Source organism: Athene noctua, chromosome 3 (assembly GCF_965140245.1).
Source record: "Athene noctua chromosome 3, bAthNoc1.hap1.1, whole genome shotgun sequence".
In the NCBI taxonomy this organism is placed as follows: Eukaryota; Metazoa; Chordata; class Aves; order Strigiformes; family Strigidae; genus Athene; species Athene noctua.
In genome coordinates, this window is record NC_134039.1 from 84,596,254 (window position 1) to 84,623,457 (window position 27,204).

Genomic DNA, 27,204 nt, shown 5'->3' on the forward strand with positions numbered 1-27,204 from the left:
CTTTACATTTCCAGAACCACCCAACCGCAAAGATAACCCGGCATTCAACAAATAAGCAAACTCTTCTTTCGTTGAAAGACAGGCAGAACAACTGAAGGAAACAGAGGAATCGTGAATGCCACCTGCAGGAAGAGGATGGACTCGTTCACCCCTGTTTTTGTTTCCTGCCAAGGCAGCAGCAGACTAAGACAAGACCTGGTACGCATACTGATAGCAGGCACAACCACAAAGGAACATTTCAAAAATGGGACGAATGGAAAAATCCTGAAGTGAGAAACAATCACCGCAACCTCTTTGAAAAACTTACGCGTTTCTGCCTGCATTACTAAAATGAACAATGAAGTGTTAACGACATTGGTTAAGGTCTCTGCAAAGATTTATGGCTCAAATATGAAAATGAAATAAGCTGAGCATAGTTTACCCACAATAAACTTTGCATGCAAGAAGAAATGCCAGCTTATATGGTAACAGTAGAGGTATACAATAATTAATGTTGACATAGCTACCAAAGAGACTGCATCTGAAAGTCTCAGAGCTGACTTCCAGTTTTAATCTAGCCAGGAAGATTTTTCTAAAGTATCTCAATAAGAAAAAATAAATTACAGTCCTTGTCTATTAGGAATTGTATGCACATCACAAACCTGTTCTTCAAAGTAGACCTCATATACTTCGGGTAAATATAATTTTTTCATGGTAACTGATCTTGTAAGAAACTGCCAGAAGACGCGTTACTACTTTATCAGCCCACAGCATCTGGAACAGAATTAAAACCTGTTCATGATAATAGGAATACTTTGTAATTTCAAAGGAAAACATCAACAGAAGGGATAAACACAACCAGATATAGCCTACAGAAATTAAGGACAAAATAACATTAAACATGACAAATTGTATTTATAGTATTTACCTGATCCATCAACTAGGAAAATAATCTTACATAAACCTTCTCAATAGTAACTTCAGCCACAGGAACATGAAGTTTGCTTTACAGGAAAAGACTAGAAGGGCTTGGTTTTTAAGAGAGTGGTCTTTAAACTACAGGGGCATGAAATATATCCTGAAACAGGGGAAGGGCATGAAAAAGTCAACTGCTGGTTTAGAACAAAATAAGGGCTATAACTGAACGTAACTGCTACCTGCAGATGCAGCATGTGCAAAACACAAGGGAGGGAAAAGAGGCATTGACGCTGAAGGACAGTATTTGCACAACAAATTAACGTAAGCTGGCTGTGAGCTACATTTGTGCCAGAACTGAGAGCTACATTTCTAAAAATCAGTGAAACCAGACAGTGGAACAGCCTTTTGAGAGGCGCAATAAGGGTTTCAGTTTGGACCCTGAAAATTGCACGTCTGCTTGCAGTAGAGAAGGACTAGATCCTGCCACCCAGGCTACCCCGTGAGAATCTATTTTCCATGCTTCTGTAACTGAAAGAGTGATCTAAAAGATTCTTCCCTCCCATTGCAATGCTAGGGGCCTGGGTTAACCTATCAAATATCTCTATCGGCATTTCTTCCCCCGCTGTATTACACTATTTTGGTCTCTGGTACCAATTATTGCTGCTTACAGGTGTTATTCATTCATTACCGAAGTAATACTGCTTTTGAGTAATTCAGCTTTACTCAGTAAATAACATTTCAATTCACAATTCATGGTTACATCTCCCTGGTGACCATTTCTGAGCTGCTTCTCTCCAATATTCAGCAAGGACTTCCTCATGAATGTCAGCAATTCCATTAACAAGAAGGACTGGGAGAACAGAGAGCTTCCACTGAACTCCCACTGCACTACTACAGCTGAACTCTGCCCCTGTTAACTCCCTTTAACATCAACACCAGTAATATACGAAAACTGCAGTTTCTTGAAAAACAAAAGGAAGGCGTTTTCCTAAGCCAACAAAAACCCAAATAGTTGTGCTCTACTACAGGCTTATTAAAACAGCAGATACATTTCGTATTAGTGAAACTACATATATTAAGTTGGTCCGACCTCATTCCGGTTCCATATTGTGTGAACACTGCTCAAATTTAAATGTCTTTTACATTCAAAATACTAACTGATAGGTCAAGGTTGTTTTACAGGTATCTCTGGATTACAGAAAACTGACAGGGCTAACAATCCAAAGATTAAAGCTCTTTCTTTTTTTTTTTTTTTTTATGGGATGGGTGTGCAATTCTCCATCAAAGCTACCAGAAAATTGTGGCTCCAGGACAATAACCCTTGGAGAAGTAGTAGGTCTTGTCAGGCTGGATGCACCGTTCAGCTTTTTGTTTATCCAAACAACTCCAGGCTTCACTGAGCAGATGCCCACAGACATAAGGAAAGGGAAGAGGAGGACTCAGACGAGCTGGCTTGAATAGGGGCCACTGCCACAGCTCTAGAAGACAGCCGCTATCTCTGACCTTGAGCTGACAAGGAAGCTGGGCTGGCCGGCGAGGAGGGGGGACCATCCGAGAGCCCCCAGGGCAGTCTGGGTGGCCGCGGCCCGCGGCGCTGTACCGCGGGTTTCCTCCGGCAGAGGGCAACGGCTCTCGGCTGTCCCTGCGCTGCGCTCCAGAGCCTCTCCGAAACCAGCGTAATATTTCACGCCACCGAAACATCACCGACATCTGCCTCGGAACACAAGCGGTATTTAATACTGCGGGATTTTAACACCGCTGCTCCGTTTAGGCTTTTCTTACGTGTACCTTTCCTATACGTACATCTTGCCAAGAAAAAACACCTACTGCTTTACACAGGTTGGGAATGCTGTTCTCTAGCAATAGGATAAACGCAGTTCCCAATTGCTCCAGGACCCCGGGGCACTGCCATTAAGTCACAGGAATTGGAATATAAAGATCTCCCAAAAACTACGGATGACACAGCAATATACAGCAGATGTTAAAAGATTAACGCTTGAAATGATATTTAAAAAAAAAAAAAAACAAACACAACCACACACAAGTAGGGGGACGACAGTAAAAATGCCAGACTGCAGAACTCACAATGATACAGCAACTACACCTCCTTAAAAGCCTTAGCAGTGCTTTCAGTTTACAAAACACATCAGGACAATAGCCAGAAGTGTCCTATTTCTCCTCTTGCTAAAAGTAAACACCATGGCTAAATACATCTCCCTCCCAGGAGGCTTCACACCTGCTTACACTAGCTGCGTAGCAAGAAATCTCCCAGGTTCCAATAATCAAACACGAAGATCTGTTCGGCTTCAAACACACCTCATGTGGATGAGCTACCACCAGCCACCCGGCATCTGGCCACTGGGAAACACCTTACTTTGCTAAGATAAATAGTAATCAAGATAAAACCGAGCAAGTATCTGTTTTCTTTCTGAGTAGGCTAAAATCTGAACATCAGTTCAATTCTACCTTATTTCGTCTGCACGCTGATTCATGAAGCCCGTATCTGCCTTCATTTTACAACTCTTATTTTTGCAGAAGCTCCTACTGTAGCTACTACAGTGATATTAAAATTCAGTAACCTGAACATAATATAGGTATTATTCAAAACAGCACATTTTCTGGGTATTCCATACACAATGTTACTAAATGAATACAAAAATCATCTTTCTTTTCTGAAAAAGTATATGCTACCAAAAATCATACCCGATGACAACACAGATGAAAAAGAATTAGCCCAGATTCAAGGTATATTTTCCAGAGAGATCCAAACTCACTCCATCTGTACTGGGGGAAGTTTTCCAGACACCGTTCAACCCAAGCTAATAAGCACTACGAAAAAATCGGGATTACTTCAGGCTCAGCACGACAGGACCTGAACTCAAACTGCTACGTTTGAAGGGGGGGGGGACACAGAAATATCAAAATTACCCTCCTACCCAGGCAGCTAACTGCTGCTTCTGACCATTTGTAAGATGGCATGAAGGGAAAAAAAAATAAAATCAAATCTCTGTATTACTAGCACACTCACTTCACAAGATGAGACTACTGTGCATCATTCATTACCTGTAAGCACATCGTGGGTTTGGGTTGCAAGAGAGTAAGAATTCGAAATATAGAACAGAAAAAAAATATTATGACTGCTTTAGTACCTCTGTGTTTACCAACTCTGCTTACTTTCTACATAATTGCACAATTTACGTTCTTCAATAAGACCTGCTCCTTAAACAAGACACATTCATAGAAATGTTCATAAATCATGGCTTACAAATTGTGTTATAAATGCCCTTTAAACCCTTTCTTTCTCAATTTCTTTTGTTTATACTTTAACAAATTCCAGCCTAGCAAGAATAAAAAAAAAACCAACCCTCATCAGCAGCAGTGCCTCATTAATCCTTCACAACATAATAATTATGAAAAAATAATTCTCAAGCAACAGTACACTGAAGTTCAGCTCACTGTGCAATCTGAGTAGTACCATCTTCCCTCACCCACAAAACTTTCCACATGCTGTAGACTACAGCATCCATAAAATAAACCATTGTGAAGAGCAAAACTTCAATGTCCATATTGATTATAACTATTTAAAACAAGCATATTGTTACAATTACCATTTTTATTGTCCTGCCAAATACATCACTTTATGTAAGAAACTTATAAAACATTTTCAGCTTGACTGCTTTACTACATAATTAATATTTTTGCTATATAGGTGTCAGTCTTTCAGAAATTTGCAAAATTATGTCTGTGAAGCAGAACAATAATGGGGACATTTAACACATTTGTTCTATAGCTCAAGGTAGTTCTGGAAAATTCATGAATTAGGACCCCCTGCAAGTGCTAAGTGCCCAGCTCAGGAATCTACGGAAGGATGAAATCTCTGACCTTGGTAAGGGTAAAACTCAGAACAAACAACTCCAATTTCCAGCCTTGCTGTTAGACAACAATGCTGCATCTGCTGGCTGAGGCGCAGCATCCTGACAGACTGCAAAAGGATGGTGGGATTTTTATACTGTGTTCTCATGAAATCCAAAGACGAAAGAAAAATACTGTTTATGCCTGAATTCATGACAAACAGTTGCAGCCCCATTAATTCCATCTCCAGTCATTCAGAAAGCTGCAAGTCAGGATCCAAAATTATCAGACTGACTTGAAAGAACTGCTGGGGAGAGATATTTTTTTAAACTTTGTATTTCAGTGTTCGTGCTTGCCAGTACCCTTCCCGGTGTTTGCAAGCTCCTATTCTGCTACTACCAATAATTCCAGAAGCAAAATGTTTATGGAAAAACACCGTGCAAATATGGCATGATCAACTACAGCTAAGTTGCACCATACGCCAGAGGACAAAAAAACATGACTCCATGTTTTCATTTTTAAATACGAAAGAAATACAGTAAACATGTGATTACAGCAATTGAAAATAAAAAAAAAAATAGCCTGGATTAGAGATCCTCTTAATTTTAACCATGTTAATAGGCTACTAGTAGCATAAAGAAACACATTTTTAAAATTAGTTCACAATTTCCCTTCTTATTAAAACAGGAAAAAAAGGTTTCACTACTTCCTATCGCAAAACCAATACAAACACTGGTTTAGATATTTCCTTTTCAGATGCTTTTTAAGTACTTACAAAGAGTAAAATACCGACTTTTTGCAATTGAAACTGGGCAAGGTATTAGATCCTAAAACGAAACTTTCAGTACCTCTTAAAAAGAGATAAATCAGTATTGTTTATACAAAAAGTGGAGAGAACTGGCACAACACCTATTTTTCACAACCCTTTTTTTCATATACATTGTAGTCGTCACCAAAACAGCTCTGTAGAACACAGTGTACAGCACACATCGTGCTTCGTCATGAGCTGACAGCAATTGAAGAGAAGGTGAACTAAGTTACAAAATGAAGTCTTTTTTCCCTCTAGCCGTCTGAGAAGATAAATGATCTTAGTTATATTAAAGAGAAACGGGATATGGGATCCAAAGGGCTCATTTTACGTTAACTGCATCTCACCAACAAAAATAGAGAAAGCAATTTCCTGGTGCATCAATTTCACGTACACTCAAAAAAATCAGAGATGCTGGCACGCTCTGCTCCTGCACACCTCCTGGTAGTCTCAAATCTCTAACAAACCAACTGCTCCCTATTAATTTCCTATTTTAAGGTAGGGTTTGTTGGTGTTTTTTTCCTCCCCAAAAAATACAAAGATATGCAGATAAGCCTGTAAAAACCAAGTATACTACCCGGGTTGAATAAACGTATTTCTGCAGGTAACAACGTTTTGAATGGCTCCTGTAACCAACACAAACCAACTGCTCTCCACAGGATATGCCAAGTACGGCCGACTACCACCCCAGTGGTTCCACCAGCCCTCAGAGTTTCGGAGCCATTGCCCCTCCTGCTGTTTTAGGGCCAGACTCTTGACTCAATCGACGCCAGCCAGTATCTGGAAACTCTCATCACTTCAGATGCAAAAAAAATCAACTCATGAAGTTACGATGGAACAGAAGTGAAAGCACATGAAGCATCATAAACCATCCTCGATCCATGTACAGACTAGACCAGCACAAAACTGCGAACTGTATCTTTCCATCCTCCTTCTCATGTTCTGCATTTATAGGGCATTAAAATACTACTACTACTACTAACAGAAGACGACTTTCTAGTGCAACTCCAAAGCAGCTTTAAGAATCTGTGCACAGTCCTCACCATTAGCTGCAAAACCATCTCTCTCCTCTTCTTGATCTGTTCTCGTTCATCTGCTGCTACTTAACTCTTTAAGGCGAAACCAAAATATCTCAGCGATCTAGAATAGCAGTCTTCCTTTTTTTTTCCCTCCTCATCTTGTCAGCCCCAGAATCTTTAGCAGTGCAGAAATCTGCATAATGAACAGAAGCCTACAGAAAGCAGATGTCCGTTCCTCTGTCGCTTCCTACTGACCCAGGGAAAAGTTGTTTGCAGACGGCTGGGGTCCACTGCCTGCAAGCTGAAAGCCACTGATCTAGAACTGAGTATCCTCTTACTGTTTGTTCTGCCACCCGAGAAGTTACATTAAAATGGCATTACGTTCCTCAACTCCAAACTGACTAGTCTTTCTTCATACAGCCTACCAACAACCATTCTCCTCCAGAGCTTTCCATTAAAATCCTGTTTCCAGAAACAAAGAACCGTGAAAACCCAAAACACCATCATTTTAGATACCTTCACTTTGCCACAGATTCGGACGCGGCACAAGTCCTTCACGTTAAAGGCTGCCCAACCTACCTATAAATAGGCTCAAGGCTTCGGGCTCAGGAGACTGATAGCTAAACACGATCCTGACAGCGTTCCCCTGCGTTACCTACATAAAGCAGCATGCCTTAACAACGCCGGGCTAGGCTGATACGTAGCTACTGCTGTGGCTTATGCAGGATAGCGCGGAGGGAGGGGAGGGAAAAAAAAAAAAAAAAAGGAAGAAAAAAAAAGAATAATCGCTTGGTATAAACAACTCTCTTCCTGAGAGAAAAACCTCCCTCTCCAGAGGCTAGAGCCAGCCGCAGGGAGGTTGTCAAAGGCTCAGCCAACGTTAGCCCCGCTAGCCAGGGCCAGGAGGTTTAACGGGGCAAGGTCCCAACAGCCGGGAAAAGCCCCGGGGGGGCGGCGGCAGGAGGCTCCCGGCCACCTCCCCTCGGGCAGGAGGGCTTCAAGGCTCACCCAGCCCGGAACGGCACCGAGGCCTGGCCCGGTCCTCGCCTCACGGGATGGGACGGGACGAGCCCCCCCCCCCCCCCGGCCGTGGCCGCCCTCGTCCCGCAGGTCCCGCGGCGGGCGATGGCTGCGGGGCGGCGCGAGGCGCGGCCGCGTGACCGCCCGGGCCGGCGGCACGTGGCCCCGACCATAACAAACAGGCGGGTGGGCGGGAGCGGGGCCGCGCTCGCGCCGGGCCAAGGGCGGGCGGAGGGAAAGGGGAAGGGAGGGGGGGGGGAGTGAAGGGGGGGGGAAGGGGGGGAGTGGGCGGGGAAACGGCCCGTAGCGGCGCGGCGATTGGCCGCCTGCGCGGGAGGGGGCGTGTCGCGGCGCCCTGGTGCAGTGCTGAGGAGGCGCCAGGCGGGGGCCGCTGCCGCGCGTCGAGGGGTCGCGCGCGCGCTTCCCGCCCTCAGCGAGGCCGCTCGCCCGAAGGACCCCCCCCCCATCCCCGCACCGCGCCCTCACGCCTCCCGCCGCCCCGGGCCCTCGCCCCGCACCGCCGGTACCTCACACAGCCGCCACCCCCGCGGCGGGCCGCCCGCCCTCCCGCAACAGCCCCGAGTTGCGCCACGCAGGAAGCGCCCTCTTCCCCGCACCCTGCTTCCCCCCCCCCCCCGCCCCGGCTCTGGCAGCGCCTCGCCGCTCCCCCCTCAGGAGCCTCCCGCCGCCCTTTTCCCCGGCGCTGAGGTATGGCCGGAGGGGAGGAGAGGGGGAATAACCGCTCCAACGCTTCCCGCAAAGCGAACGCTTCGCCCCGGGCCCGGCTCTCCTCACGCACCCACCTGTGGGGCGGCGGGGCCCTGCCCGAGGGCCGCTCGCCGGCCGGCCCGCCTCGATCACCCACCGAGCGCTCGCTCCTACCGGGCGCGGAGCATGCGGAGGGTTGGGGAAAGAAGGGGGGGTGTGGGGGGGGGAAGTGCTAAATATACCCGCTGCCGGCGGCACCGCCTGTGTCACGGACCCGGGCTGGCGAGCGGCGGCGCGGCCCGGCCCTCCCCGCCCCCCCCCCCTCCCTCCCCGCCGCGGCCGCATCTTGTTTTCTCCATACGCACTTGGAAATGCGGTGCGGCCCCCCCAGGCCGCCGGGGGGGGGGGGGGGGGGTGTTGGGGGATTGTTGTTATTTTTGCGCGATTCGGGATACCCACGCAGCGAGGAAAACAACACGGCGCAGTCCCGTATCCCCCCCGCCCAGCCGCAGCTCGGCTGTCACTTCGCTCCTTCCCCCACGTCGCGAGAGGCACACACACACCCCCACCATGTCGCGACAGCGGCCCGCGCACCTGCCGCGCCCCCCCCCCCCCCGTTTCAGTTGCCGTCTCCTACCAGGGGTGCGCGGTGTGGGGAAGGGGGGGGCACGCCCGCCTCTCCCTCCCCAGGGGTTGGAGTTGGGGTGGGAAGGAGAGCGGCGCCGGCAGCCCCTGCGAAGCGGCCGGCCGGGGGCTCGTCGCTGGCAGCCAGGTGCGTGGGGGCTCCGCGGGTGGGGGGTGTGGGGAGCGGCGGGGAAGGGAGGAGGCGGGGGGAGCCGGGATGGAACGAGCCTTCCTCCCGCCCTCCCTCACCACCACCACCACCCCCCCGCACCCCCCCCACCCACCCCCCCCCCCCCGCCGCTTGTGTTTACCTCAAGTTTGAATTTTATCTGCGCAACATGAGCTGGAATGCGGACATGGAGGGCGGGAGGGCGCGCACACGCCCGCCGCTCCGCGGGGACACGCGGCACCCCCGGGCCCCCCCCTTACACACACACACACCCCCCCGCACCCCACCACCGCCACCCCCCCACCCCACACACACCCCCCGCACACCGCCGCCGCGCTAACATGGCGCGATCGCCCGCTCCGCCGGCGACCCCCGGGCGGGCGGGCAGCCCCTCGCCCAAGTCCCGCCGGTAACTTACCTCCGAGAGCGGTCGCTGCTCCGCCGGCTCGCCGCCGCCGCCTCCTCCTCCTCCTCCCGGGGGGAGGGTGCCACACGCAGCCCCATCCGCGGGGTTACCACAGCCGCCGCCGGGCGCTGAGACAGGTGCAGGCGGGCCGGGCCGGGGGGCACCGCTGCCCCGCCGCCGCGGCCGCCGTCTCCTCCTCCTCCTCCTCCTCCTCCTCCTCCTCCACCTCCTCCTCCTCCTCCCAGCCGCCCCAGGCTCCCCTAATGCTTCCCTCCCCACAATGTTGTTTCATTATATCATGTCCATCATGTGACACCCGGAGGCCTCTCTATGGAAACTTAAAGGGGACTTTCACGTGACGACGACGACGCCGCCGGACCCGCCGGTACCCCCGGCCGGGCCGGGGGGCTGCGAGCCCCGCTGCCGCCCTCCGCCGCCCTCCCCCGGGGGGCTGCCCTCTCCACACCTACCGCCCTCCGTTTGGCGAGTCAAAGCAAGTTACTGCGTTTGCTTGTTCTATTATTATTATTATTATTATTATTTATTATTATTTAGGATTGGTTTGGGTTGGTCTTTTTTTTTTTTTTTTTTTTTTTTTTTTTTCCCTCCTCCCCTCTTTGCACCGCCCGTACTGCTGATCGCTGAGGGAAATAACCGCTCGCTGTTCTTCCCCGACCGGCCAGGCACCTCGCAGAGCGGGGATGGACCCCGCTCCCGGAGGATGCGGGATCCGGTGCTCAGCTGCGATCACGGTGGGTCTCCGGTGTGCTGGAAGCGGCATCAAAAAGAAAACCAGGAAAAAAAAAAAAAAAAACCACACAAAAAAAAAAAGCAACACAAAAAAAATCCAACCCAAAGGAGAAAAAAAAAACAAACCAAAAACAAAACTTGTCTGTGCCAGACTGAGGAGGCTGGAGGTGGGAGCGATGCCGTCGGTGTGGCTGTGCGGGGCAGATGCGGTGGTCGTGAACGTGGTTTTTTAACTCTGCCAGTTGGCAGGGAAATGTTTTACCGGTCTAACCTGTCGTACCGTCGGGTTTGTACAGCAGGTTGTCGTACAGAGATGCTGCAAGGAGCCGTTTCTAGCGCCGTACACTTGCCACTGCAATAATACAAGCCGCGTACACAAACAGCCACCCCTTATAGACCGAAAAAGAAAGATGAAGACATTTTCCGTCATTCGAGAAGACCCCGGTCCCCGCAAGCGTCCCGCCGCCGGGCTCCGGCCGCCTGCCTGCGGCCGGGGGTGCGGGCAGGGCGGGCGGGCAGCGCCGCGTTTCTCAGGCTGCTGTTCTGCCTGCGGTGCTGAAGTGGGTTATTTTTTTTTTCCCCAGCTCTCCTCCTGCCCCCAAGATTTGGGATGAGGGAGCTAAAACCCACCTGCTCCGTGATCCCACCGCCGCACCTCTGCCAGGCTGGCAATGTGCAGGGGGCTCTCGGGGTTTTTCTCCGGGCAAGGCAGCAGCGCACAGTTCCCGCGAGAGCACCCCAAATTCTGCACCCAAATCGGTAGCATCACGTCAGTATTGGTGGTCTAGTGCAAGGTCCGAGGGATTAGCTTGTAGGGGAGGGATGGATTTGCTGTTAAAAACCAAAGGAGGAAAAGCGTGCTGCATTCGTTCATTCCTTATGGCTGGAAATTACAGCCCCTTGGCAGATTAAAGCATGACCCACAGATGCAATAAATTCGAAGTTTGGAATTTAATTTCTTCAGTGTCCCACCGAGTTTTCTTGAAGGGAGTCATAAAATCGACCTTTTAACATCTGTGGGGTTGACGCTGGTGCCCGTCACAGGAACTGTCAGCCCCAGGAGGGGACTGGAGCCGCCCGGTCAGGCAGCGCAGGCATCCTGGCAGTGATGGCAGATAATCCCCCTTCCCTCTCCCCTTCATGCTCTTGGAGCTGAAGTACCTGTGCTCTACCCCACTCGTTTCTGAGTGCCCGTGCAATGAGCTGTGTATGTAACAGAGCAGGGTTTCAGATACCTCTACTGTCATTTTTCAAATTTCTCAGGAGTTTCATAGAAATGATTAATCATTTTAGCTGGAAAGAGTTAATCGAGTGAGGAAAAACTCATCCTCCTTTCCTTCCTTCTTCTCAATCTTCCCTCTACCCATGGTACACCTCATCTTTGTTTATCCTTTCTCGTCCCATTTGGGGGGGATTTCTACCCCTGGGTTCCTCTCTGCCATTTTATCCAGGTTGTCCCACAGCTGTGGAGTCTAGCTCCAGCGTGCCTTGCTTTCCGTCTCCCTGGGCCTTGTTTCCCTACCTCACTAACCCTTTTTTCATTCCATATTCCCTTCCTCAGATCATCCTTAAAGGAGAAAGAGGCCGGAGCTGGGATATAAAGTAGTCTTCTAGGAGTACTGCCAGAACTGATCTGTTTTACTCTGCTGCTGCTGCTGCTGTTGCTGTTCTGCTGTGTCATGGGAAGAGAGTTACCCAGCCACACCAACCCTCGGAAACGGCACCTCAGGCAGAGCCGCGCGCTGCAAACCCGAGCCGTGTTTTACAAAGCTGAAGGGTAAGTTTGTCTGGCGCAGGATTTAGGCTGGAAGGAGAAGGCACCGCTTGCTTTCTGGGCTCTGACGGGGAGATCGGTGCACGATGTTGGGAGCTTTGCAGGAGGCAGAGTGGTGGCAGCAGCAGCAACAGCGCATCATCACAGTTTTATTTCATTTTGTCAAGCCAAGACGCTTTAGGTTACAGCTGAGCAGAAAAGCAAAATGATGCATTTCTGTAAAAAGGGTGCTGTTTCCCGAATTTGCTTTAAATTCATGCAAGGAAGTCTTGCACTAAGAAAGAGCAGAGATTCTGCCTCCTCTTAAAAAATGTTGTGAGTTATAAAATCTTTACGATCTTGGCTCCTTCCATCTGAGCCTGTTTCCTTCAAAAACTTACTTTCAAAAATGCAAGGTTTAAAGATGACTCCTCTCTCTCCCCTCCCAAGTTTCTGTTCCTTGGAAAGGCCTGAAGAAGCCTAAGGCTGTGTCTGCCTGTGAATGGAAACGGTTGGACTAAACACCGGCGTGTGCATACACGTGCATACACACGCGCAGGCACAGGATTTAAAGCATCCCGTCGAAGTGCACATATAGGAAAATCCTTCATCATGTGATAGGCTTTAATATCTGCCTTAAAATTAATCCCTAACTGATGGACTCCGTGTTGTGGCAGATCACAGGAGGCTCAATAGCTGAGGTTCCTGTGCAGGTTTTTAAAACTGCCAAATAAAATCCTCCGTTTGCTGTTGGATTAATTTGTGTTTTCACAGCCGCTACCTGGGAAATGCTCATCTTGTGAAAGCAAGTAAGAAAACTTTTATCGGGCTCCAGTCCTGTTTTTCCTCAATGAAAATAAAAGACCCTTGTCATGGGGTCAGGACAAGGTCCAATACTATTCCACAAGGAAATGGTTAAAGGGCCCAGAGTTTGTCAGTTCCTCTGCTAAGAGATAACAGTCCTGGGTTTTATTAGATCTTGAGCTTTGGAGATGGTCCTGCTTATTCGTCAACGTGGTCTTTGCTTCTTTTGTGTTCATTTTTGTCCCTGAAACTGAATCTTCTCGTTTCACTTCTCTTTCTAATTTGTTTCACTCTTTAGTTCCCATGTGTTAGAAAGTGCAGTTTCATTTAGACTCCCGACAGAAGAGAAGAAAGCCTGGTTCCAGAAAGCAATTTGCACTAATATATTTTCTTTGCCACTCACATGAAAACATTACTGCTAAAACAGATCTAGGTATAAACAGTGCTGACAGGCCCTGAAAAACAAAACCAAATTGTGAAACTGAGGCAAATAGCCCAGAGAACCCGAAATGTTATGGTTTCTAAAACACTGGCTGCTGTCAAAAAGAGGGTAAAATAAAGCTTTGTTTACATGTAGAGCAGAGTGTTTGTTGATTGAGTTTCTAAGGTGATGTAGCAGGAAATACTGATCTTAGGAAAAATGACATGAACAAAACATGAAACTATAATGCAGCAGCTATTTGTCAACTGATAATAGAAAAAAAAGGATATTTAAAAAACAATGAGAGGTTTTCATTGAACTTTTTCTCTCCCTTGCTGGCAAATACAAAGGCAGCCCCTCACCTGCTCTGCTCCTGCGTATAACTATTTGCAAGAGCAGAGCTAAGTCATTTATCAGGAGGAATGTTTCTGTCGGATGCAAATACCTACACTAGCTGCTGTTTCTACATCATGTCACGGACGAGATTGATGCTCGAGCAAGGTTATAATGTACCTGCGTTTTCTCCAGATTGGTGCCAAGCTTGCTGAGTCATTTTCCCTGTTCCCATTCTGCAGTCGGCTGCTCGCTCGCTTTTCCCTGTTATTTGTGTGGGTCGTAAGCTCAGCAACAGATGAGAATAAATGCTTGTGTTTCTTTAGGCTCCCTCCCTAAGGAAATAAAGGTTCTGCTATGCTGCTTCTCTGTTCACGTATGTGTCCATCCCCCTCTCCCAAAAGCTTCTGAACCCGTTAATGAATTTCGGATGAATTTGGGAGAAAGCAGATATTTCAAAGACAGTTATATTCCTTGCAAGGCGGGAGAGACCTGGATCAGAAATTGAAGCAGAACTCAGCCATAACACATCAGGGCTGGCAGCCACCTTCCAGCCACCCAGCCCATACGTACCCACCGATGAATCTGTATGTAGCTACGCCGAGCCACAGCGCTGCCATATCCTGCCTAGTACAGTTTTCACTGGCAGGCAGGGGATATCATGGAAAACCGGAGGAACCAGGATAGTTCAGGGAACAAGTTGTTTTCAAAGTGAAACAGTAGAGGAGTGTAAGGAATATCACCACATGTCAGTACCTGGGAATGCCTCCATGTAGCTGTGGGGAACAATCTAGCTTTTGTGTCACTCCCAAAGCAAACCGTGGCAGAGGAGCCGGGTCAGGCTGTTCTCAGAGCTAGCATGGCTTGTCAGTCTAGTGCTCTGTTGGTCTTGACACTAAAGCTACAGGCAAAGATCCCCTGTCAGCCCCTCTCCCAAACGCGGTCAGCGGATGCTGAGATGCCCACGTCCCTGGGTGGAGAGCAGTCTCAACCGCAGGCTCGAGCCTGCTGAGTGCTACAGCCCCACTCCCATCCACCTTTCTGGGGTAGTCGCGCTGTAGCTAAGGCTTATGCTTGAGAAGTGCCAAGCCTGGGGTGTCTCCTCACAGACAGAAAGGAAACGTGCTGAGTTCCTACCCAGGCTGGAGCCCTCCCGGCTGCCTAACTGAGATGATGGCGTGGGAGAGCTCGAGCCCTGCATCTCCTCCTCAGGGCGTGCTGGGTGGCAAACCCAGGGATGATGGTCAGGTCAGGACCGGAGGACAGGATCAGACCCGTTCCTGCCTGAGAGCAAAGGCTCAACTTGTATGTCCTTTCTCTACCAGCTGCTCCCTGCTCAGACCAGCCACTGCAGGATAGTTATCCCAACACTACGCACAACAGACGTTCTCATCTCAGTTGCAATTAGTTCGATGCAACAAACAGTTTCAGCGTGACAAACTGCAAGCTAAAAAAAGCTGTGCCTATATATGCATAAACTGGATGCACAAAATATGTATTGTGTGTCACCTCCCTTATGTCCCATATTTGTTCCTGCAGCAGTCCCAAATGGTGTATGCTCCAGCAATACCGCATGGTCCCAATGGACTGGAAATACAGGAGTCATCTGGCACTGGTGCTCTTTGAAACTAAGGCGTTACTTGTTCTACCTGGAGATGCTGCATGTGGACCTCTTCTGGAAGGAAGCCTTTCACATATACGTTAAAGTTCATTAACCTCTGATGATTAATCTATAAAATTGGAGCCAGCCTCTCTCTCAAGGAGCATGTTATTATCTCTGTTACAACTGCTAGACACCAACTGAGATCAGGGGCCTCATTTTCCTGGACACTACATAGTCCTACCCTAGGAGATAACCTCTGCCTCGAAGGGCTTACAACGCAAAAAGACAAAGGAGTGAGCAATATAACTCTTAGGCAGAGCAAACATGGTGACCTTTTGCAAATGTCAAGTTAATACCATGATCTGGAAGTGGAAGGGGTTTATCTGAGGGCGGGTGGGTCAGCAGGGATGGAATACACTCGGGGATGAGATGAAGGAAAAGCCATAGCAGAAGCTGCATGGTATGAGATGGAGGGGGAGTGCACGCAGAAGATTATGTAGTCAATCAGCACATCCAGGATAAAAAAACTGGAGGGAAAAAAGAGCCTGATGACCCTGCCCACAGCTCACAGTACAACCAGCTCCTACCTGTAGGCTCTTCCCCGAAGCCGCGCAGCCTGGAGAGGGAAGATGGAGAAGGTAGGGAGTGGACAGCATGGTTCCTCCTATGTGCTGGTTCTGCACAGGCGGCTGGAGGTGTGATAACCCTCTCTTGGGGGTTGTTTATCTCTGCAGCTCGGCCTCCTGCAGCTGTGTTTGTTGCAGCTGAGCCTTGGGGCTGTAGTAAGACGTAGTTCAGTGCTCCAAGTCCAGGGCAGCACATAAATGAATATTAACAGGAACAGCTCCAGGAGCTACTGGGACTCAGGAAGTCACAATTCCTTCTCCACTGCTCCTTTGTCGTAGTGGGAGGTGATTGCTGGAGGCTTTAATGGATGTGAGACATAATATGCTTCCCTCACATTAGCTCCAGTTTGCAAACTGAGGCTTTAACCACATCCTACCCTCTGTGATCATTTCCTCATGCACCTTTTCAGCAACATGTGAAGTGTGCTAGCTACAGCCACCCCAGTGTCCCACAGGCAACCAAGCGGAGAGGTGCAGAGACAGTACAAACAATGATTTTACACCTCATTTCTCCAGTGAACGAAGGAGGTCTCACCTTTAAGTCTTAGCAAAATTTGCCAAATACAAATTACTAAACTCTTTGCCTCGGTTTCATCCTTTTGAGAAGAGAAATTATTTATTTTCTGATTGGGGATGCTATGAGCATCATACAAGGTCCATAAAGTGATTTTTAAGTTGAAAACCTTTGGTAACATGCCTTTGGTAAATACTAAATGTAAAATACAGCAACAGATTCATAGGTATACTGGTGACTCTCCATGCTGCATGTCAAGACCATTTAGAGCTGCTCAGCACTTAGTTGCTCCCTCTCCAAAAGTATGGATGGACGTCATTCCCTCCCCAAAACCATGCAGCAGATCTACATGGAGAAGTTCAGTCAGTCATGTTACTCACATGGAATAAAGTGTTTTACAAGAAGAAAGATGTCTACAGAAACCTGTCCATGCCATCTGACCATTCAGAACTTGGTGCTAGTCTAAGAAGGGAGAAGGTGCACCTTCAGAGTCCCAAGAAGTTCCCAAAGACCTGAAGGGCTTTGCTGAGCAACAGTCAAAATCTTAAATCCCTTTTTCCTCTTCCTTCTCACTTTAAAATTCACAATGTCCTTGACCTTGGTGTACCATTTTCCTTCAGGTCCACCAGCCCTTGTTCATTGCATGGCCCCTTTATTTTCCAAAAAAAACCCTTCCTCAATCTCCTTTTTTCATTAGTTGATATACAACAGAATGTACCGTGAGACTGCTTCTAGTTTTGTTTGATTTTTCTCTATCTTTACCCAGAGACATCCAGCAGATTGTTTCATAATCTTCCTAGATTTCAGAGAAAGTATATTCCTTTCAGATAGCCTGTGAACTCCCTCCTTCTTTTTCCTCATCACCTGCCCTTCTTGAACAACAGTTTTGGCAAACTTTATCCATGTATTATTCCTTATTCAGAGTTCCTTCCTAAGGAAAAGAGAGAAACCCTCTGTTTCCCTGCCCCACTTCGTCTGGTTTTGCACAACTGCTTTGCATGCCAGCACACTCACTAATTTTTCTAGCCCTTGGAATTGAGGACCACAGCACCACATTCATCCCCCGTCAACCACACGTTGTTTGTGGAGATCTGCAGAATAGGAAGGTCTTTGTTCTGATTTTATAGAGCTACGTTGGTACATGAGAAAAGAAAATTGCTGGAGCTATGCAACACACAGGAGGAAAGATTGATTTTGTTATTGGTTGGGGAAAGCTCCATGCTTCATTTGGTATCACTGCCTTCCTCCTGTTGTTGGATAATTAATTAACAACAACAGCATGTTTGAAGCTACGCTGAAGTGCAAACACAGGATTTGCATCAATATTTTGCATTCTGGGCAGGCACGGGGAAGATGGACGCATTGACGTACCTAGAGAAGACAGTTGTGGAAAAGGAGAGCTGGAGAGAGACTGAGAATCCCCCGTGGTGCCCTGAGCAGAATCCAGCCATCCCTAAGAGAGGCTAATCCACTTCCAGAGAAGAAGACTTAGGAATTAATTCAGAAATTTTAATTTTAATTCAAAGAAATTTGCTTTGAATTAGAAAGTGTTTGGATTTGATTTGTGGGTTTTCCTTCTTTCCCAGATATCCAGTAACAACAATCTTTGCAGGAAGTCAAGCCCATTTAGTTCTGTTTTACCCAGACCAATTCCCAATATCCTTTTTGTAAGCCTCCTCTGTCTTAGAAAATAGTTTTCATCTTCTCATGCATTTATTTTCGCTTCTGGAAAAAGCAACGAAAATTCTCCAAGTTTTCTGAATCATTTATAATCCTTGTTGCTTTCCTCTAGCCCCTCTACAATTTGTCTCCATTTTCTTCTACTTTCTCCTAGCATGGCATCCAAACCCACACCTGGTATTCCAACTGAGCCCTCATTAGAGTGGAGTAATTGGTTTTGATATTTCACCTTTTACACTATTGTTCATACGCCCCAGAATAAGATCTGACTTTTTCCGCAACAGCTGTGTGCTGTTCAGCATCTCGTTCATGACTCTTTTTCCTTTGAATGGCTGCTTGACCAATGATTTGCCACTTTGCATTGACATGTTTTCTTGCTTATGACCTTACTGAACCAAATCTGGTTGATTTTATACTATTACTCCAGTTTCCCAGCAACATTTTGGAACACATCCTCCGGAGTGATCGTATATTCTTTATTTCGTCATCCAAATAACTAATGAAAATATTAGAATCAGGTCCAGGAGCAAACCCTGTGGGAGCCCATTTGGAAAGCCCTCTAAATTTGAAGGAAGGGAATTCGTAATTCTTGTGTGAATACAGTTTTTTTCTGTCAAGTATGTCTTAGGATGATTTCACAGAGATCATAGTTCCCGGTCAGCTTATGGGAATGTCATGTGAAATGGTCTTAAAAACCCTGCTTATTTCAAAATATATGATAAGTACTCCCTCTCCCTTATTCTACAACACAGTTGTTGGGTCCAAAGATGGAAATTAGATGGTTTTAACATCACTCATTTATGACAAATCCCATCTGGTTGATTGTATATTTCTATTATCAGTCAAGTGCTTAATAACTGATTATTTAATGGTTTATTTTATTATTTTTCGGCATTGCGTGCTAAACTGGCTGCTGTATAATTCCCTAAGTCCTTCTTCCCCCTTCTTTAAAGACAGGGGCTGTGTTTGCCCTTCTCTCCTCCTCTGGGATCTCCCCCGTTCTCCATGAGCTCTCCTGGATAATTACTAATGAGTCAGAGATTGCTCTGGCTAGTGCCTGAAGTGCTCAAGGGGGAACTTCATCTAGTCCTGCTGACTTGAATTTGTCTAACTTCTCTGAATGATTTTAACTGTGTCTTTTGCTATTTTGGATTGTCTTACTCCCTCGATAAAAGTAGTTCCGATAAATATCAGTTCATCATCCTTTCTTTTCTTTATTTTTTTCTCCAGGGGTAAAGCATAAGAAATAATGAATGATCCAGTCTTTTTTCTGTTGTAATTTCTGTTCTCTCATTTTCTGTGAATTCAGTTATATATAATTTCCATTGCCTTCCTCTTATTTCTGATACCTTTACAGAGCATTCTTTTACCACCCTCTGTATCCCTTCCTAATTGAAACTCATTTTGTCCCTCGTCCTTCTCATTTTAGTCCTACATTATCACGCTATTCCTTTACCAACATCATTTTCCTAGTCTTGTTTCCAGTCTTTGTACAGCTTAATGTCCATTCTCCTTTTTCTGCTTCCTTCACTCCTTTCTTTCTTCAGAGGAAGACACTCCATCATTTTGTTATCTCTTCCATTTTAATTAACCTCCACCTTCCTATTCTCAGCAATCTGCTCTCCATTATTAGTCGGAGTTTAATCTCAGAGAGCTACAACAGTTTCCTTCTCCCACAGGAACTTTGCTCCATCATTTGAACCTTTGTTGCCAGCCTCCTCCAAACACAGTTTAAAACCCTTCTGCTGGGCTTGCGAGGCAGTTATCATGCAGTCCCTCTTTGCAGAGCACCCTTAGGTCATTTCCCAGATAGGAAACGTTATTTATTTTGCTCTCTTGTTGCAGATCTAATTAATAATCAATTTGTCTCTTAAACCCATCCTCACCTCTGCAATATGCTAGTCCTTGCCCTAACTTTCACTCCCAGACAGAAGGATGAAAAAAGACATTTTTCATATCCTCATCTCCTTCTCTCTAGTCCCCGTTCCTAGATTTAAGGACTACCTTTATTTAAAACTCTTTTTAGGGTGGTAGATTAATACGATCATTCCTGTAAGCATTACAGAGGCCACCTGCGTGCTGAGGCACCCTTCTCCAGCTCAGTGGGAGACCGAGTAGGCATTTAGGAAAGGCAATTAAGAGGTCTGAGTGTACTGTGCAGTGAAACATCCCTTTTCCCCTTTGAGATTTACAGCATCCAGCACACAGATGCTATTTTTTTTTTTTCCACCAAATATTGTGCTGATATCTTTCAGCAAATCAGACAACAAACCCAGGCTCATATGAAATGTATTAAATTAAGCTCCCAGCTCTTTGGGTCACTGTTGTTCCTAAAATGGTTACATCTCTAAACAAAGAAGCACATCAACCTGCAAGGTCGCATTAAGCAGCAGACCTGCAATTCCACCTACATCCACCTACCTCTCGTTAACTAGACACAGGTGCCTCTTGCTCAAGGCTTTCCTTTAGGCGCTCCTGACTTACTGAGCAAGTGCAAGGACTTAGGTAGCATTTAAGACAGATGAATATAGCTGTCAACCTGCGTTTTGGCAAAGAGCAGTAAAAAAAGTAGCTCTCAGTATTTGAGCAGTCTTCCTCCTCACTGGGGCTACTGGTGAAGCTGAGCATTTTGCCACGTCGGTATCTACGGTGCTGAGCCCATGGAGAACACCTGGTGGGACCCAGAAGAGTAGAGGTTATTCAGGCTTAAGACAATAAGGCTTACTGCTGTCTTTAACTGCCCATAGCAGATTACTGAGAAGACAGTGCCAGATTTTTCTTGAAGGTGGGCGGTGATAGAACAAGAGGCAATCAACCCAAGTTGCAGCAAAGGACATTACAACTAGATATTAAGGGGAAAAAAATTACAATGAAGATGATGAGCTATTGGAACAGGAGTCCAGAGAGCCTCTGGGATCTCCATCCTTGCAAAACTCAGCTGGGCAAGGCTCTGAGAAGTCTGACAGAAGAGGGAAGTTAGCCCTGCTGTGAGAGGGGAGTCTGGAGATCCCTGGAGGTCTTTCCCTCCCCAAACTGATTCTGGGATCCTGTGCAGATGGTCTGGGGGGGTCGTACTGCTGTCCTGCTCATTCCAGCTGATTGCCAACAAAATGGCTACACTGCCCAAGCCTGTTGGTTCTGTGTGCATGAATTTGTAAGAATACTCTGTGCAGAATCCAGGAGACTATATTTCATAGAATAGGAAAATCCCAGGTAATTACGAATTAATTGGTTTAACACTGATCCCAAACAATATCAAAAGAAAATCTGATATAGGCTATGATTAGTAATGAATGACAGGATGCTAACCTGATTGATATGCCTGAGCAGTTTTATGGAAAGCCTGTCATGTCAAACAAATGAATGTTTTTTAATGAGAATGTAAGTTTGGTTAATAAAGATAAGGCTGTTATAAATTATTTAGATTTCTGCAAGTTATTGAACAGTTCCTGAACACATTCCCAATTAAAGGAAAATGGTACAAAACCTAATCCGGTACACTAAATGGATTAAAAACTATTTCAGCAAGAGACCTTATAATGTAATTTGAAATTCAATTATACTAGAGATATTGAAGTCTTCCATTTATTTATTTGGGACCCTGGATTGTTCGGTGTCTTTAGGATTGACCCAGAGGAAATGATAAAAATCATCACCGATAAACTTGCAGATGACATGAAAGTCAGTCATACCAGACCCATGGTAGGAGACTAGCAAGGAAATAAGATGAATACAACAAAGTGCAGTGTCACTGTTGTTAAAAAAATAGATCATGTTTGCAAGATGGAAGACAATGGCCCAGAATGTGGGAGCAATGAAACAGCCCAAATAATCCACTAAATGGGAACATGCTGAGAATAAGGGAGAATTTTGCAGCATCCCCAACGCAGCCAACAGCACTGAAAGCTTTTTTTTTTGCAGGAAAACAACTTTGTGACGTTCTTGAAGATGGAGAAGAGATTGATTTGCCATCCAGGATGTCATTCAATAAGCCATTGCGAGGAGGTACAAATCACCACCGCGCAGGGATTTATTTCAGTATAGAGTAGGAGATTGCTGCTACGCACCTACTCTGCACCTTGCAGGCGCTTGGGGCACGGAGTCACCGCCACGGCAGGGACCCAGGATGCCAGCCAGCAGCTGCAGAAGGGAGCGAGCCTCCATGGCACTCCTCATATTTCTCTTCCTCGTCCCCTTTCCTCACTCGCCGGCACAAGGCATCAACTGGTGTGTTGGTACAAGGGAGATTGCAGCCTCCTTCGGCTGTCACATCCTGAGCCCCTGCCAGATTTGTGTTGCAAGAACTGATGCCAGTGTTTTTAACCCAGAGTGTATTTGGCCCCTAGTGTTCTCCATGACATAGAATAAACATTAGGGAGGAGATTCAGGCTTCAATGAGAAATGCTTTCCCATGATACGTTTTCATTTTGGCATGCACACTGTTTATGATGAAAGGATCCTAAAATAATTGTATTAGATGAACCGTCTGTTCTTCTTGCTTTGAGGCCAGTACAGCATGACATTTCAGAGATAAAATGTTGTGGAACAGCCTCTGACTTATAGCCCGATGGAACTTTTCTGAAGCGATTCTTCTTTCTCCTTTTATTTGCTTGAGGTTTACAACCTGAAAACGTCAAGCTTGCATCACAGCATTGCCAAAAGATCATCCTGTGCATTAGCTAAACCTTAAATTATCAACAAATTTAATTTTTCTTCAGAAGGCTGATTCATAAGCAGTCAGGTCCCCAGTGGAAAAATCTCCTCCCTCCAACTGAAAGGAATTCCAGGATTCACAAGAACTACTACCTTTCCAAGAGGAGTCTCTGTCTGTCCTTAGGAGAACTTATTTCTGCGTGAAAGTTCAAGTGAGTCTACAGGACCTTAAATCAGCAGAGACCAATGCCAGGTCAGTTGCCGAGTAACTGATACTGATCATCACATCTTGACCAGCTGGATGAGTGACAGCAACAATTTCTTGGGATAGCATCTGAAGTTTTCTGCATTTTCCTTCTGTGCAATTAACTCATGACTGCAACCTTAACGAGGGGAAATGAATTTGTGTGGCAGATAGACGGTTTTGTACCGTGTCCTTTGGACAAAGGTATGTAATTACAAAAACTCTGAATGCACATTGCTTAGATTACTGCAATTACAGGAAAGTGAAGAGAGTGCCTTGCCAAATGCTTTGAGAGTCACAGGTGAAAAGGGCTAGCCAAAAGCCACATCATTCATGTCAGACCAGATTCTGCCTGGCTCCTTTGGGAAGTGCTCTGTGTCTGGAAACAGGAAGGGAAGAGGTTTAGCGGGTCCTTGTTGCTATTCTCCTTATAGACTCTACTTTGGGGAAAGAGATGGGATCCCGTCATGCTGGTTTTGGTGGAGGGACATGGTGCACCTTGAAGGAGCTCAAGGCCAGGTCTCTACCCTCACCAGGCTGCTCAGAAGCAGTGCTGGGGAGCATGAGCTGTACCTAACATGAGTTGTGGCATATAATGCACCTGGGAAAAGTCTTTGCATTTCCCTGCAGCTTCCTTTGCTGTAGAGAGTGACCATGCGGGGCACAAGCTGAGCCTTTACCAGCACAACTATTTATGTTGCACTCACTTGGGATAGTTGCTTCATAACTGACATTTTTGAAAGCCACTGAGGACAGTGATGAATGGAGGGTGATAGAAGTCTCAGCCTAAAATATGACAAGTCCTGCCCCTAAGACTTTGGGTCGGGCATTTCTGCCTGCACCTTAGCAAGGAAGTGGGACAAACAGAACAAGGCATTTTTGTTGGATCATTTATTTATTGTTCTGTGCAAAGCACAGGGTGTAACTATCTCCAGTCATTTTTGGCTATTGAGCTAGCACCAGACATCACTGTGTTACTATTACAGCAAAACATATTAGCTAATCATGAATTTACTTTTAGCCACGGTGACTGCACAGCTTTCCTGTTTTTGCGCAATGCTGCAGGACGTGAGACAGATCCCACAGTCACGAATTTCTCCTGGGTGGAGACTTGCTTATTGCAAACAGCCCCATGGGTATGGGAATGCACACAGGGGCATCGCTGGAGGTCGTCTGTTGGACTGGTTGGACCTTGGTCTGTTCCAACAGCTACGTCTACACCAGTGACTAAGTAGGGTCAGGGCACAGGGTCAAGTGTCGCCCACACTGTTGAATTTTTACTGTGGTCCCTGGTACAGTTTTAGCCAAGGCTAATGAATCCTCTCCCAGATCATGTCTGGGCACAGTCCTGAGCTTAACACTCCTGACAGGTGGTTTGACTATAAGGTCCCTGTTTTGGAGAGTAGAAGAGTTTATCCTGGTGGCCTTGTGCTGCCAGTTGGAGTTGGGACTGGGGAACACAGGCAGTATGGCTGTTATTCGGTTGTTCTTCCATGGCAGTTGCTGTCAAGAAGCATTACCCAGGTGTACTACAGTCCTTTGATTTGTCACCGATTTTTAGTGCAAAGAAGGCATATATTTCCTAGTGGCTTAATGCTTCATGGCAAATCTTCCTCAAAATACATGGAAGTACATTAACCAGTCCTAAAGACTTATTATTTATCCTTTTTTTTTTTTCCAGCATCACTTTGATATGACTTCTCTAGATAATCAGGGCTTGGCAGCACTCGGAAAGAGGTGCTAGAAAACGCTGAGTAGTTGGGGTTGTCCCAGAACATCGCACCTGGCAACACAGCCAGCGTGTATAAGTCACGGCTGGGACGTAGCCCAGGGCACTCGCCTTCTCTTTCTTGGGGATTGTTGGTGTAGTTTGCATGAGAACATCCAAAAATGTCCTTGATGTACCAGGCAGGGCATGGCACTATGGGCACATGCCCTGAACTGACGCCTGCCTCTCTCCATCCACCGTATGGAACGAGGCTCACCCTTGGATGCCCTGGTGCCTAGAAAGGACAGTAGCAGTGCCCCTACTGAGAAACCAGCTCCCCAGTTCCTAGCCCGTGTCCTAAATCTGCACCCAAAAAAGACTGACCTACGCACCAGCCTGTCCTGTGTCCAAAGGGTGCCCAAGCCACAGTGTGCTCCGTGCTAGGGGAGGACTGGCACCATACCACAGCAAGCCCCATGGGGGAGCGCCAGCAGGGGCACCCTCCCCATCCTCCCGCCACTGGCTCCTCCTGCGGCTCCCAGGCTAGCTCCTTTTTCTTTACGTGCCTCTCAGTCAACTGCCATCAAAGAACATCCTTCAGGACTGGCACCAGCTCTCCTGGGCCCCCAGCCCTTCTGCAGGGCAGACTCAAAAGCCACCGATGGGGAAAGAGTTACTCAACCCTGCAGGTCTTTCATGACCCATCCTGGAAGACGGGGGTTGTGCAGCCATAATGGAGATATTACACATACTTGTCTTTTGTCGACACTTTAGTTTTTGTTAATTTTGGGTAAACAAGCTTCCTGTAGCAGAATAAGCTGTCTTTTGCATTATGCTGACTTTTTGCTAGTATAATACAAAAAGCACATGGGCTTTCGCTGACGCTGTTATTCCAGCAAAATGTTTAAGCACGGGCTTAGCCTAATTCTTTGACAATATTCCCAGATTTATTACATGCAATGAGCAAGCACAGAACAAGTATTTCAGTGACAATTTCTGGATTGGAAACAGACACAAAGAAATAATTTCTCTTCTCTGCAACATCCTAATTGCTCCTTTTACTCTCTGACGGGCTTTAAGATTACCAGTTTCCTAGGAGGTTTCCTTACTGTGTCTCATACATTAAAAAATTTCCTATTTGTTCTAAAGCCCTTTCTTGTTTGTACTTTGAATCGCACCTTAATTTTTTTCAGTATCCAGATTATACCAGTCCTTACAAGGTTTAAAGCCTATACAATTTCAAAAGCCTTTAAGTGATTTTAACAACACCTTTCTTTCAATACGCACCTGTGAATGTTTTATAAGATTTTTCTGTCGTGCTACTTATTTTTTAATACTATTGAGTCATATATTTTAATAAAGACTAAAATAGCTGAAAGACAGTCCACTTACTTACGAGTGAAAATCACCTGCAATTTTAATATTACGTAATGTACCTATATGGGAAAAATCTCGTAGAACTGGGTAAGGAAAGAAAGCAGTGGGAGTCAATAGAAATTTAACTCAGTTTTATGGAAGTTATTTTAAAGCGCTGTAGAGTTAAACAGAGAATAATTTAATTTTTACAGAGTTTTTAATAACCTCTAAAATTCTATTGCATTTGATTTAATATCATCTAAGAGCTCAACAGAAAGGTATAATTTCCTGCTAAATTCTATAGGATCGTACAAGAGATTTGTATCCTAAAAATAATTTTATGCCCAAGAGAGCATCTTCCCTGAGCAGGAGACTGCCTCCCCCCAGTTGCTTGTCTCTGTAAGATGCTTTAGCTTCAGATCCCTTTGCTCACATTTTGTTTGTAATATTTTATCTCTATAGGATTAAAGGGAGAGAAAGAAGAAAGAAAAGGTTGCTTACTTCTTTTTTATTACTCTGCTTAATAAACCCAACGTCTTTATCTGCCCAAATGTCTGCTTTTGGAAGCTCCATATCATGTCATAAATGCTACTTGTTTGAACAAACAGAGATTTATTTACGGTGCTGAAAGGACTTTTTGTGCTCCCTGCCTCATTTGCAACATTATTACTGATTGATTTCTGCTGTACCTATTATTGACTTGCCAACAATATTCCAGAGTAAGGTTGGGTGTATGTCAGAAGAATTTGTTGCCTTACTCTAAGCCTTTTTCGGCACCGTTTACTCAATATTGTTCCTCTACCCAGCTACTGCTCCAATAAACCAAAACAGCTAGCTGTTGTCTGAAATGAAGAATAATTGGAAACACCATGCCTGCTTCTTTCCGCACAAGTAACAATTCGGCCATTTAGGGCTCCTCTAACACTCCTGAACAGTGAACTGCTGAAATCCTGGCTTCCATTAGATGGTAATATTCAAACTTACAAACTCCTGGCAGCATTTACCTCTGTGCTGCACAAAGACGGACTGGTCAGGCTAAAATAACACGCGGGATCTGAATTACTGCATGCAAAAATCTGGCAGGCAAAGTTGCAGCATCTTACCTGAGTGCTTCCTAGCCAAGGATTTGCTTGGCAAGGGGCAATTAATGAAGCTTTAAAAATATTCTCTGGGAAATATTTGCAGTGAGTCCACCCGCGAGCTCTCCGGGGTTGCCTTTTGTTCGCTGCAGTCATGCAGACCCATCGCAGTGTGAG

At 46.3% G+C, this 27,204-nt stretch overlaps 1 long non-coding RNA gene across 1 annotated transcript; it reads left to right on the top strand.

Moving 5' to 3' along the window:
- The first annotated feature begins 11,825 nt into the window (after positions 1-11,825).
- On the top strand, positions 11,826-26,520 carry LOC141959446 (uncharacterized). Its single transcript, XR_012633442.1, has 3 exons — positions 11,826-12,030; positions 21,909-23,088; positions 26,411-26,520. It is a non-coding gene; the product is annotated as an uncharacterized LOC141959446 (long non-coding RNA).
- The last annotated feature ends 684 nt before the right edge of the window (positions 26,521-27,204 follow it).